The following is a 14,333-nucleotide window of genomic DNA, read 5'->3' as shown; positions in this document are numbered from 1 at the left end:
TCAATTCTTCTTGCATTACTAAAATTTAAAATTCATCTAAAAGTGCTTGATTTATATTATTAGTAGGTTCAATCATTAAAATAAAGGTAGAAAGATTCACTTCTTTGCTAAGTCCATGCCTAGTTTTAACACCCTCATTAGGTTCACCTAAAATTAGTTCTTTTGGGTGATTCTTAGAAAATTTCCATTCTCTAAGAAAAGTGTTTTCTATTCCAACTTTTTCTTTTAAATTTATCATTTTAATTTCTTGGGAGATATTTTCAATATGATCTTCTTCAAACCTTAGATCTTCTAAAATACCAGATTCATTAAAAAATATATGTGCGGTCTTCTCAACAACCAAAGTTCTCTTGTTAAAAACTCTATAGGATTTGCTAACACTAGAATATACTAGAAAAAATTCCTTTATGATATTTAGGATCAAATTTTCCTAACAGAGTTTTTTCATTATTATGAATGAACACCTTACATCCAAAAACATACTAATGTGAAAGATTAGATGTTCTCCCCTTAAGAAGTTTATAAGGTGTCTTGTTCAACTTGGATTTAATGTTCACCCTATTCAAAATATAATAAACCGTACTAATCGCTTCAAACAAAAATTTTTCAAAAGTGAGTAATTAGCCAACATGGATCTAGCGACTTCTATCAAAGTTATGTTCTTTCTATTAACTACATCATTTTACTGTGGAGTTCTACATGCTGAAAAAATGTGATCAATTCATTGCTCTCTATAAAAATCTTTAAAAGTTTTATTTTCAAACTCTCCTACATGATCACTTTGAATTAATTAAATTTCGAACCTTAGTTTCCTTTGAATCCAAGCAAAAAATTTTCTAAATTCATCAAATGATTCACTCTTATGAAAAAAAATTAACCCAAGTGAATCTTGAAAAATCATCGACGAGTACAAACCTAAAAAGTTTACCTCCTAGACTTATAATGATAACCGGTCCAAAAAGTTCCATGTATAAAAATTCAATGGTTTTCTTGTTCTATGATCATAAATTAAATGAAAAGTGGAATTCACCTATTTTTCCTAATTTTCATGCATCACACAAGTGATCCTTAGTAAAGTCTAGTTTTGGTATCCCTCTAACTAACTCTTTTTGGATAATCTTCCTAAGATTTTTCATACTTGCATGACAAAGTCTTTTATGCCATAACCATGATTCTGGTTCATCAATGATTATTTTGAGATAAAAAGTATTAAAAGATTTAACAAAATTTAAATCAAGCATGTATACATTATTTATCATATTTCTATGTAATATATTAATTCTATTTTGGCATATAATGCAACTTATGGGAAAAAATTTAACACTATAACCTTTATGACAAAGTTGACTAATACTCAACAAGTAATGTTTTAAGCCTTCAACCAATAATACATTTTAAATGAAAATTTTATTCTTATTTCCAATCATATATGTACCTACCGCTTTCCTTATGTTATTGTCTCCTAGTGTCACTTTGCATCCATTCTTGGCTTTCAAAGATATGAATTATGTTGTGTCTCTAGTCATATGCTTCAAACATCTGATGTCAAGATACAAAATGCTCTCACGAGGACTTGTAAGGGAGTGATTCTATAAAATGATCAAACGTTAGACTTGGGAACCCAAACAAGTTTGGGTTCTCCTCTTGGCAATAATAATCTAGATGCATGTTTGATATGTGTTCATTTATGTATCTTAGGTCTCCACACAAGATGTGTTATACTATGAATCGTACAAGTGTGAGAGATATGACCAATCCATATGAAAAACATTTAACTCTAGTAAAGGATTTATCAATCTATGTGATTTATACTATCTTTTCCTAGGTTTTGAAATTATACACTTTTGATCGGGATTATAAAATTGTGCAAGTGTAGGGGGTTTCTTGCCTACCATAATGGCATTCAATTTTCTACAAGATATGCATTTGTATTTTTTTAAGTCAAATTATCAAATTTCAACTCATGTTCTTTTTGATCTAATTGAGCCATAAACACTTTAAAATCATTTTCAAGTTCAGTATGAGATGATTACAATAGTTCATGCTTTTTTTTTTAAATCATTAAATTCATTTAATAATTTTATGAGATTGCTATCAATAAATGCATTATCATTTCTAAGGATTTCATTTTCTTTTTATAAATTTGAATACTTTATATTCAACTTAACTTGTAACTTTTTGAGTTTCCTACATACAATATAAATTTTCTCAGAAACATCGAATAACTCATCATAGGATAAGTCACATACCTCTTCTTGATCTGACCGATCAAGTTTGTCAGCCATTAAACACAAGCTCATGAATTGCTATGCATTTATTTTTGAAGAATCTGATGCTAAGTCCGCCTAGAATACTTGTTGCAGTCTTTTCTTTCCCTTTCTAACATTAACTTTCTCCACAAATTTATCCTTGGTAGGATTAGCTTCGAGATTTGGGCAATCAGATTTAATATGTCCAATCTTCTTGCATTCATAACAATCACTTCATTAGACATATTTATATTTCTATAGAATTTACCCTTATTCCACTACTGATATTTCATATTATTTCTTCTTAGGAAACTTTTGAATTGACTCATCATGAGTGCAATATCATCTTCATCCTCAAGCAATGATGGATCACTTTTTGAGTCATCCACTTTCAACACAATATTTTTTCTTCTTCTTCTTGTCATTTGCATCAATCTGTCTTTGAGTCATTCCTTACATGTAAGCAATTAGTGATCCAAGCATATTATCAATGAAATAAATAATTAGGTCTTTTGATTTAGTTATGATAGTTATCTTTGCATCATAATCGATAGGTAAATAATGAAGAATTTTATTCTTAGAATTCATTAGTTCCCTACCTAAAGAATGTAATAAAGAGACTATCTATGTAAAATGAATATACATGTCAGTGATTGATTCATTTGGTTTCATGCAAAAAAGTTCGCAGTCATGAAATAGAATATTCAATCTAGACTATTTCATTTTATTAGTTCCTTAATATATTATATAAAGTCTATTCTATATTTCTTTTCTAGTTTTATAAGTTGAAACATGTATATAGTCCTCATATTTGAGGGCACATAAAAAAATGTTTAAGCATTTAGCATTTAACAGAGCTAATTCTTTTTCCTCTACTGTTCAATAAGTAAACAATGTTTTAGTCCTAATGCCATCAACATGTATAGGGGGGTCTACTGTAACCTTCATGTACTAAAATCCACATGTAATAGTCAAAAGATTAAAGAAAATTAATTATACGAGTTTTCCAAAAGTCAAAAGGGATGTTATCTAACAGTGGTGGTCTAGTGATCGAATATCCTTCATGAGCGTTACAATTTCCAAAAGTAGCCATAATCATTTTCAAAAAGTTAACTAAAGCATAATTTCTTAATATAGGCTCTGATATCACTTAAAAGTTCAAATAGGTTGTTAGACCTAATACAACTATCACAAGGTTAAGTAAGAGAGGGGGGGGGGGGGGATTTTTTTATTTAATCATCCAATTGTATAAAATCCAACAAATGAAACATCGGAAAGAAAGAGATTTTACAAGAAAACCGTTACTCGCGATGAATTATCAGAAGATGCAAGCAATTACTATACAAATAACAACCGAACTATCCAATATATGTATCCTAACCCTAACCCTAATCCTCATTGATAATAGAGAAAGGAGTGAGAGATTTTCACATTCTGTGTAGTGGACGTAATACTCGTAGTTAGGGGTGTAAGTGAGTCAAGCCGGCTCGTGAGCCGGCTCGAACTCGGCTCGTTAACGAGCTCGCGAGCCGAGCTTATCGAGCTTCGAGCTCGAGCTCGAGCCTCTTATCGAGCTCGAATTGTAAACGAGCTCGAGTTCGAGCTCAACCCGGCTCGACTCGAAAGCTTATCAAGCTACTCGATTAAATTATATATATTATATTTATAATATTAATTTTTTATAATGTTTAAAAACATATTTTATTAAAGCCCTAAATCTGTTCGCCGTATGCAGAGTAGGCCCTAAATCATTTCCTATTCCTCTTCGGCTCTCGTCTCTAGAGCCACAACCGGCACGACATTCGCTCGGTTCGTCCTCAAGAGTCTAGAGTCGCGATCTCTTCTTCCACGTTTGCGATTCGCGACTTCGTCTTCCCCTTCTGCGAGGATTCACGGCTTCGGCGAGGCTTCGACAAGCCTTCTTTCGAGGGTTCACAGCTTCACTTTTGTGCTTGCGGCTACCGTTGAAGAAGCAGGTAAACTCCTTTTAACTTTTTAAGATGAGTGATTCTACTTGTATGCAATGAGTTACAATAATAAGGAAATACAAAGATTGAAGAAGATAAGTAATAGCATATGTATAATGTTGAAGCTAAAATGCTACAGGCACTTCCCTGTTCTTGAAGACGAACCGAACTGTGAGAGATAAACAGGCTAGGCACTTCCCACTTCTTTCTCAATCTGTATCTTTATAATTAGCTTATATATTCTGTTGAATATAAATGTGAAAGTAAATCCCTAGTCTTCTTTAAAGTTCAAACGGTTAAAAGGTTGTCAAGCTGATGCCTAGAATATTATTTACTTGTTCAGTATATGAACAAGTAAATATGAAATAATGAAAGATAGTGTGGTCTGTTAGGTGAGTTTCAGAGATTTAGTGCAGGTAACACCGTAACACTCGCATGCCTTTTAAGTAATTAATATTTATTTCAGCTTCTTAAGGTTTTTAGATTCATTTTAAAGATGTAATTTCCTAATCCATAGTGAAGCAGAAGTTTGAGATTTTTGCTACTCAAGTTCTCTTGATTTTTTGATTTGTTCGTTGTGGATGTATATTTAAAATTCTCATGTTATTATCATTTTTTTAGAATGTCAACACCAGTTAGTATGGAAGGAGATAATATTGAGCCTGCAAATATTGAGACTGGAAGGCTTGATGATCATATTCACTCATATGTTGGTAGTCAACCTATGAATGAGAATAATACACATAATGATGACAATGAGATTGACGAAGAGGTTGAAAAGTGGACTAATGAAAATCAAGTAGATGATATTGAAGAAGTTAATGATGTTATAGGAAGAAATAAAAGAAAAAAAAAAGATCTAAAGTTTGGGATGAGTTCAAGGATGTTATTCTTCCTACTGGGCAAAAAAAAGGAGAATGTGTGCATTGTAAGAAACAACTACTTATTGGAGTTACTGGTGCAACTACACAATTTAAAAGACATTTGGACCGATGTGCTGCTAGGATTCGTGCCTTAAAAAAGCAAAAAATCCTACACTTCCAACCCTCGGATATAGAAAACTCATTCTCTCAGAGTAGCCAAGATGGTGGAATGTTGACAACATTTAAATATGATCATCAAAAAGTTAGAGAGATGATATCACATTACATTCTAATTAATGAGAAACCATTTTCTATTGTTGAAGAATTTGGATTCAACTTAATTTTAAAGTCTATGTCACCTTTTTTTGTGAAATACTCACGGGCAACTGCACGCAATGATGTCATTCAAGTGTATGAAAGGGAGAAAAAAAATTGAAGAATGCTTTAAAGGGCATTAGCAAAATAAGTTTTACCACAGATTTATGGAAGTCAAAAAATCAGAGAATTTTATATATGGCAGTCACAGCTCATTATATTGATTCGCAGTGGAAGTTACAAAAAAGAGTATTGAGTTTTTTGCATTTTCCACCACCACATACGGCTACCGAAATTGTTGATACATTCTACAAGGCACTTTGTGAATAGGGTATTGAGGATAAAGTTTTTACAATCTCAGTTGATAATGCATCAAATAATGATAGGGCAATGAAGCTTTTAAAAGATAGTTTTATAGTGAAGAAAAAACTATTCTTTGGAGGAAGGTTGTTTCATGTTCGTTGTTGTGCTCACATACTAAACCTTATGGTTAAGGATGGTGTAAAAAGTGTGGAGTGCATTATTGATAAAATTAGAGACATTGTAAGTTTTGTTAATGCATCTGAAGCAAGGTTAGTCAGATTTTTGGAGGTTGTTTAACAATTACAGTTGCCTACTAGAAAGCTAGTAATGGATTGCCCAACTCGTTGGAACTCAACTTACTCAATGTTGACAGTGGCATTAAGGTTAAGGGAAGCCTTTTTTCATATAACGAAAGAGAAGTGTCATATGTTGCATGTCCAACAGAGGAGGAGTGGGATAAAATTGAAAATGTTTGTGATATTTTGGGATTCTTCAACGAAGCAACTGATATTATTCAGGAACAGATTACCCTACAACAAATTTATTTCTTTCACAAATTTGTACTATTAAGAAGGTGTTGGATGAGGGAGCAATTTCTACTGATAATTTTATTGTGGAGATGACTAAAAAGATGAAAGCAAAATTTGATAAATATTGGGGCGAATGTAATCTCCTCATGGCTTTTGGTGTAGTGATGGATCCAAGAATGAAGTTTGTTGTAATTGAGTTTGCCTACCCTAAGATATATCATGGAGATGAGAGCATGAGGAATGTGCATAATGTTAGATGTCTTCTCTATGAAATGTATGAGGAATATGTTAGAAGTTCTGAAGCCGAATTGGATGGTGATGGTGGTATTGTAGGAGGGAGTTCAAGGAGCACAACCAATTCATTGCAAAGTGTAGACCATCAATCTAATTCTAAAAAATATAGTGGTTGGCATGATTTCACCTCATTTGTCTCATCCAAAACAAGCACGAGGCCTATAAAATCAGATTTAGACAACTACTTGGAAGATGGGTTAGAACTTTGTAGTGAAGGGCAGAAGTTTGATGTGATAGCATGGTGGAAAAACAATCAAGCCAAATATCGCATACTTTCAAGAATGGCGGTGGATATTTTATCCATTCCTGTTAGTACAGTTGCTTCAGAGTCCACTTTTAGTGCTGGAGAAAGAGTAGTTGATACATATCGATCAAAATTAGGGGTTGACACTGTGCAAGCTCTCCTTTGTGGCTCCAACTGGGTTCGCTGCCACTATGGCTTGAAGGGAAGGGTTAAGGTAATAATTCTTATCCATGAGGTAGAACACATTTGTTTGGTATCCTAAACGACTTATATATGAAATTTCAATTATCTTTGCTATTGTAGGAGGAAGAAGAAGATGAAGAGCTGGAGATTGTCCTACCAATTATATGAGAAAATTTGAGGTCAGAAATATATCCAACTTTGTGTTCCATACTTGATTTAGCTGTTGGTTATCCTAATCTACTCATAATATATAGATTCTTCTACAACTTAAATTTTTTTTAAAGAAATTAATAGTTAAAGTTCTAGACGTTTTATGATTAATTAAGTTATTTTTTTTATTGTTGAAAACAAATTTTAATTAAGTGTTAGAAGAAAAAAATTTCAAAAAAAGAGAATTTTTGTTTAAAATTAAAGACTCATGCCAATTAAAAGAGTTAAGAGTTCAATTCGAGCTTTGTAAACGAGCTCAAGCTCGAGCTTTTTAAACGAGCTCGAGCTTTCGAGTCGAGCTAGAGCTTGATATTTTTTAAACGAGTCGATCTCGAGCCCACTAATCGAGCTCGAGCTCGAGCTCATTAAAAATTAAACGAGCCAGGCTTGATAAGGAAAATACTCGACTCGTTTACACCCATACTCCCAAATACTCTCCCAAAATACTCTCACTATTACTCCCAAGAGAAAATTCACAGAAGAGGTTGGATAAATAGTTTTTAGGATTCTTATATATGAAGGACAAGAAAAACTATCTAGAAAAAAAAAATTTCAAGTTGAAAATACTTGGATCATAAAGTATGATTATACTTCATTTGTATGAACAGTTCAAAATTTGATGTACGATCATGTACGAACCTAATTTGTACACTGTCAATCATATTTAGGAATTCATATTATATAGTACAAACAGTTCAAAACTGAAGAAGTTCGTCTCATAAAATTTCATACAAACCCATTTCATATACTGGTCATCGTTTGTATGAACCCTACATTATATAGTACAAACAATTAAATCAAATCATGCTTTGTATGGTACGAACATGGACGATCCTATTTTGTACTCTGGATATCATTTATACTAGCCCAAGTTCATACAATACAAATAATTCAAAAAATTTAGGTATTCATATGGGATGAACTCATATGCACACATTACATGCTTTAGACATCATTTATATGAACCTCACTTCATATATAATGATCCATTCAAAAATTGGTGAGTTCATTCAGGATGAATAGGTACATATCCATTTTGTAATTTAGACATCGTCTGTATGAATCCAACTTCATAGAGTACAAATAGTTCAAAAAAAAATTTCTAAGGCATGATTTGATTAACTTAGTTCTGGAGGAACTTTCAAGTCAATCGTCCAGTATGAGTCCAATATCAGACATAATGATTAGTTTTAAAAATAAAAGTTTTAACTCACTCCCCTATTATATGTGTACATGGTTATCCAATTACAATCACACTCTCTCATAATCAAGAAAATTAGAAAAATTACACACTTTAATTATAAGAAACCCTAATCTAATCTGTCTTGAAGTTTGCAGCAGTCTGGAGTATGATTTTCCTTAAATGTTAGTATACACAAATAACATAAACAAATTTTTTTTAATATGTTAGGAGAAATAGTAATCAACATAATAATATTTTGGTATCCTCAAAAACCCACATGATATAAAAACATAGTTTTGAAAACTAAGTTGCAACATAAGATACTTGACCTATCTAATGAAATTAGCAATCCTAAGCCTATGAACTTCTTTTTGGATTGGCTTTATAAGTATACTAGTTATTTTCCTTATATTCTATTTTATGGGTCGAGCATCTTCCCTTATATTGAACTAGTGGTAAATGATTGCTTGATTGATCCCTGACATCTTCGTAGCAATCCACGTGAAAGCATATATGCCACCCTTAAGGGTCTGGATTAACTTTCTCTTGCACTCCTCACTAATAAAAACACTTATTTAAGGATTCTACTTAATTCACCCTAAAAAATAGGCACTTTATCCACCAACCTCCATGGTATTTAGGCCAAGATTTTACTCCGGATTTAGGTGCAAGACCTCTTTAGTGACAGTTTCCAACTTCCCTAGCATCCTTAGGTGGTAGGTTTGTAACTATGTGAGATCATCTCTTTTATAATCTCTTTTCCTTCAAATGGGAATTTGATTGTGATATGATATATTGATACCATCACCTAGATGGAATTCAACAGGGGCCTATTAAACATGGCTTTATAAGTAGTGGGGCATAGTTAATGTCCAATAGAGAGGTGAATAACTCAAAGGTTTCTACAGGATCGATGGTGTTAATCTTACCATGATAGGACTCCAAATGAGGTACATTAAATTTTGGGTCAGCCTCATCTCTACATTAGCTTTATAGAAGTTGTTCAATATTTTGGTCTCTTCTATTCTAATCCAACTGGCTAAAGGATGTGCTCTTAATCATTCATTTTAAAATCAGTATAATATAGGATAGGCATTTAGGCCAGTGTTATCTCTCATCACGTTTCCATTCTAATAGGTTAGAGGATACTTTAAGGATATTGTCTACTCATAGTCACTTCTGAAGACTACTAATGACATCCTAATTTGACTTAATTAGTAATTCTTTCTTCTTGTGCATGTTTCCATGGGTAGTCAATTCAATATTCTTTTTGTTCACTAACAATTCTTTCAAAAGCTGCTTGTTCCATAAGACTCATCTTGTTGTCAAGGATATTAGTCCATACTCACCGCACCTAAAAGGATGTTGGATAAAATTTTTTTGTGAAGGATACCAAACTTCACTTGCAGATCCATTGAGAGATCAAAGGATCATGTGATTAAAGAAGAAGAAGAGAAGAGGAAGACTAAGGATATAAAAAAATAGGAAATTTCCTACTAATCAAAGAGATCTCTTTTAATAATATTGTTTTTATGTATTAAATAGTGTCCTTTGCCCTTAATTTATATTATTTATATAGAAACAGATAAAAATAAATGCAATGCTGCACTTCACCACTTATGTGTTATTCTTTCATTGGTGGGAGAGTTAGGTGGAAGACTCATCTTCTGATGTGGCATAGTAGCAAGTTATAATATGTTATGGACTAGCACTAATTTGGATGAAGTTTATAGTGGCAGACGGATTGGGCCTTATCATCTTGCACTAAGTCAATAGTTGTTGTAATGAAATTAGCAGGCATGTTGATGAGGAAACTAGGATTTGGTGTGGTGATGAATGTGATATCCCCTAAGATGGGGACCTTCCTAATGCCGTTCTTTGGTGAGGGAGGATGATCTTTTATTATGAGCTAACGGTTGATAATGACTGCTAAATTATTTGCATCACATAATACTCTTGATTCACTTTGTTCAAGGCAAACTACCTGGTTCATTTGGGCGAGTGCCCATGATTTATCCTCCTAAGGACGAATACATTCATCATGATAATATTATTTTTGGATAAGATGCCTGGGACGACATTTATACATTATAGGTGTAAAATTTAAATGATATATTTAAAAAAAATCTATTATTCCTATTTTAATGATATCACATAAATCTTTAAAAGAACAATAAATATTTAATTTGAAGTTTTTGGTTTTATCCAAATTTTCAACTATTTAAACTTTGCATACTCAATTGCATGAGTTCAATAATTCAATCTTTTAAAAGAAGCGTTTGATTTATATGAATTTAAAGATATTTATTTAATGATCCCTTAAAAATAAAAGGGAATAACTTGAAATTATCAAATTTATATTTTTAAAATATAAATTTCTCTATTAACTTGAATAATGCTCAATTTTTTAAGTATTATAAAAATATCACATTCATATTATCATATAGAATTCCCTTCCTTGGATCACAACTTTCTGAACTCTTCTTTATTGTTGAGAGTTTTTAAGCAGCTATACATGATAGCAGTCCCATTGATGATATCTCCGAGTGAGTTCTCGTTGCAACTAACTCTCCTCTTCCTCATCATATAGAGTTGCGGGACTTCTACACAAATTGCAAGTTCTATCAATGGCCTACCACCAGCAAGATCTCATTACAACTTATCTCCTCTTCTTTAACACTGAAAAACTACATAAACTGCCAATTTTAGATGCCCTTATATAGTAAGATCACATTAAGACTTTATCACATCAACAAAATAGCGTTAGTGTAGTAGTATATTAAGTTAAATACTAATAGAAAATGAGAAGATTTAAGGGATTGAACAATTTTATGAATGATTTGATTAAACATTTTAATTACTAAAAAAATAGTTACAAAACCAATAAAAACAAGAATGTATTCTACTATGTAGGGTCAGTTACATGAATCCTTATTCTTCATTGTGTACTACTAAGAATCAAATTCTCATTTAAATTTAATGAGAAGAGTTATTTTTAATATTTTTGAACCAAGTCCTTATAGATCTACCTCTAACTTTCTTAATATAGGTCAGGTCTAACACATCTACTCTCTTAACAGGGTCATTGAAAAACAAATACTATAAGTTCAATATTTATATTTGATTTAAGAAGATTTATTGCTTAGTAATCAAAATTATATATGTAATTTTGCTAACTAGAGATTGTTATGCTAATCAAATTTTATTTAGGTGATAAATATATTGCATAATTAAAATATTAGTTAACCTAAATTTATAAACTAATAAATAATTTAGATGCTATGGAGTGCTTGATTATGGACAATTAGGGTTGATTAATTAATATTGATTAGGAACAATTGCAAATTAAATAAATTTTAATACTTAATTAATTTATTCTTTTATGAATGAACAAGGGATTATTAAACATAATTAAACTAAAAAATATAGGCAAATTGGATAATAAACTAATTGTTAATCAATGATTGACTAACTATCAAATCACAATATAAGACTATGGACTAGTTATGATTTAATTAGTATTGATATGCCACACAAAAAACAATTTTATTGTGCATAAATCTCGATAAAAATTGAAGGGAAGAATTTTCATAATATTAATTAGAAGTGGTTCAAAAATTCAAAATATTAATTAGAAGACCAAATTATCTATGATTTTAGTGTGTATATAATCAATTTAGCATCTTAATAAAACAAATCCAACAAGCCCAAGTTGAATTAATTCCAATGTCATTACGTTAAATATACAAATAATGGTATATAATCAAGGGAATTAATATGAACAATTTGATGAGGTGTTCTAAATTTTATCCATATTTATGGGGTAAGTCATTCTCAAAATCTATAAATAGTATCCTACTCTATACATATGAAAGGGCTTCCTGGATAGAGATTCAAGAGAGTTCAAAGGCTCAAAGAATCTTAGAGCTCCACCTAAACACCACTAGCACACCACCATCACTGGACTAATGCTTGATCACCACCCTCTGACCATTTCCTGACTATCATCGTTGAACTGATATCTTTGTATCACCATCACCCAGCCACCATTGTTGAACTACCACAGTCACTAGAACATCGCCATCCGACCATCACCATCTAACAACCATTGCTATGATAAAACTATCATTGGACCACTATTATCATACCACCCTATCAAACCATTATTATCAAAACATAGCTCAACCTTGTCATCATACCACCATCATTACTAGATAACCTCTATTTGATCATGTGGTCATGCCATTGGCACCCAACCACCATCATTGGACTACTATTGCTTGACCATCATTGGTAGATCATAATATTTATCAAACCATCATCACAAGAAAGTTTTTTGCCCTACCACCCTTCAATATGTCACCTCAAGACCATTATTGATGAACCATCACCATTGGATTGACATTGCCTAACTACTATTATCAAAATATTGGTGCCTATCCACTATAAATGGATTGGTGCTATTGTACCACATTTGTTCTATCACAACTCAACCCAAAATAACTCGTATATCAAATAAGTCACTTCAGATTGGATCACAGTAGTACAATTCTCAAGATCTATTTGGAAGGAATTTCTTTTTTTTTTCATTTATTTTCAAAAACACTGAACCACTAAACATAAAATTAAAATATATAAAATAAATCATCATCTCTAGAAAGCTATATAATTAAAATATTCATATGCATAATAATCAATATACAAAATAAACATATAATCATCATAGATTCACCATGATTGCCAAAAAGAAATTAACCAATATAAAGCAAACCTAGCACCAAAAAGCTTCAGCATCTATCTACTAAACAAGTCCCTTTTCCTTTCGTTATCCTAAAATTAACACATAAAGAAAGAGAAAGTATGAAAAATTACTACTAAGTGACCTACATGAAACTTAATATTTTAATAATAAACAAAACATTAAATAACAAATTATTATATCATTACAAAAATAGTGAAACATGTTATCCATATAGAACATTCAATAAAAGGTTCTAAATAATGTTACTATGATTTCTAACACATCATATGTATAGCTATTTTACGGTTCATTATCAATATTGTGGGCCTTTAAAAGAACATCGCTCAGTAGGGGAAGAATGCAAAGAGTACGATCACACTATACTATAGGACAAAATGGTTGTATACCTTTGCACTCTTCACAAGCTAGCCAATAGAAGGGCAGATGAGATCATAAATATGATTAACCATTTTGAATGGCAGCTTTCACCTGTGCACCTTGATGGGTAATGATATATATAACATAATAAAAGTCACAATATTTTCCCCATTCAATTCATCAGCTCAGGTGAGTTTTATCTGATGTGGAATTCAATTTTCCACGGGCGCAAGCCCTTATGGTTAATTATATCTTAAGCTGGAGCCTAAGAAGACTCTCGATTAAGGACTATACATTATCCTCTTAGATAGGATTGTCATATAAAGGGAAGTCTAGGAACTTCCTTTTTAGAGGGAAGGAAAGGCTCAAGTTGTCTTGTTCAATATACACGGCTCATATCATCATCTGGAAGGGCTAAGATAGGGAAAGAAATTGGAAAAAGATGACACTGTACTTTGAGAATATAAGTGATAAAGATGAAGATGGTGTTATCTATGTGACATAGATAGGTGGAATTTATAGCCTCTAAAAGATAGAGGACGTACCCACCGATGAGGCATACTACAGGATACTAATAGTAGTAGCCTTGAACTCTAAATTTAGAGTGGGTTTAGTATTCTATACATAATACTAACACTTGTGTCATAGCTAATGTGTTTTAGGCTTATATCCTACTTGAAAAGAAAAGTCAGCAAACCACCTAGTTGTTTAAAATATATATTTTTCGATCTTTATGAAAGATGGGTGAGTGGCTATGTCTTTGGAAATTAAGGTTGACATCTAGAGATATTCCTAAGTGGCCTTGTACTTATGAATTGTAGTATGCTTCTAAGACTAGAACAACAACAACAACAACATCAAGCCTTTATCCCA

This window comes from Dendrobium catenatum, unplaced genomic scaffold, assembly GCF_001605985.2.
Source record: "Dendrobium catenatum unplaced genomic scaffold, ASM160598v2 fragScaff_scaffold_224, whole genome shotgun sequence".
Taxonomy (NCBI): Eukaryota; Viridiplantae; Streptophyta; class Magnoliopsida; order Asparagales; family Orchidaceae; genus Dendrobium; species Dendrobium catenatum.
This window is presented reverse-complemented; position numbering follows the sequence as displayed.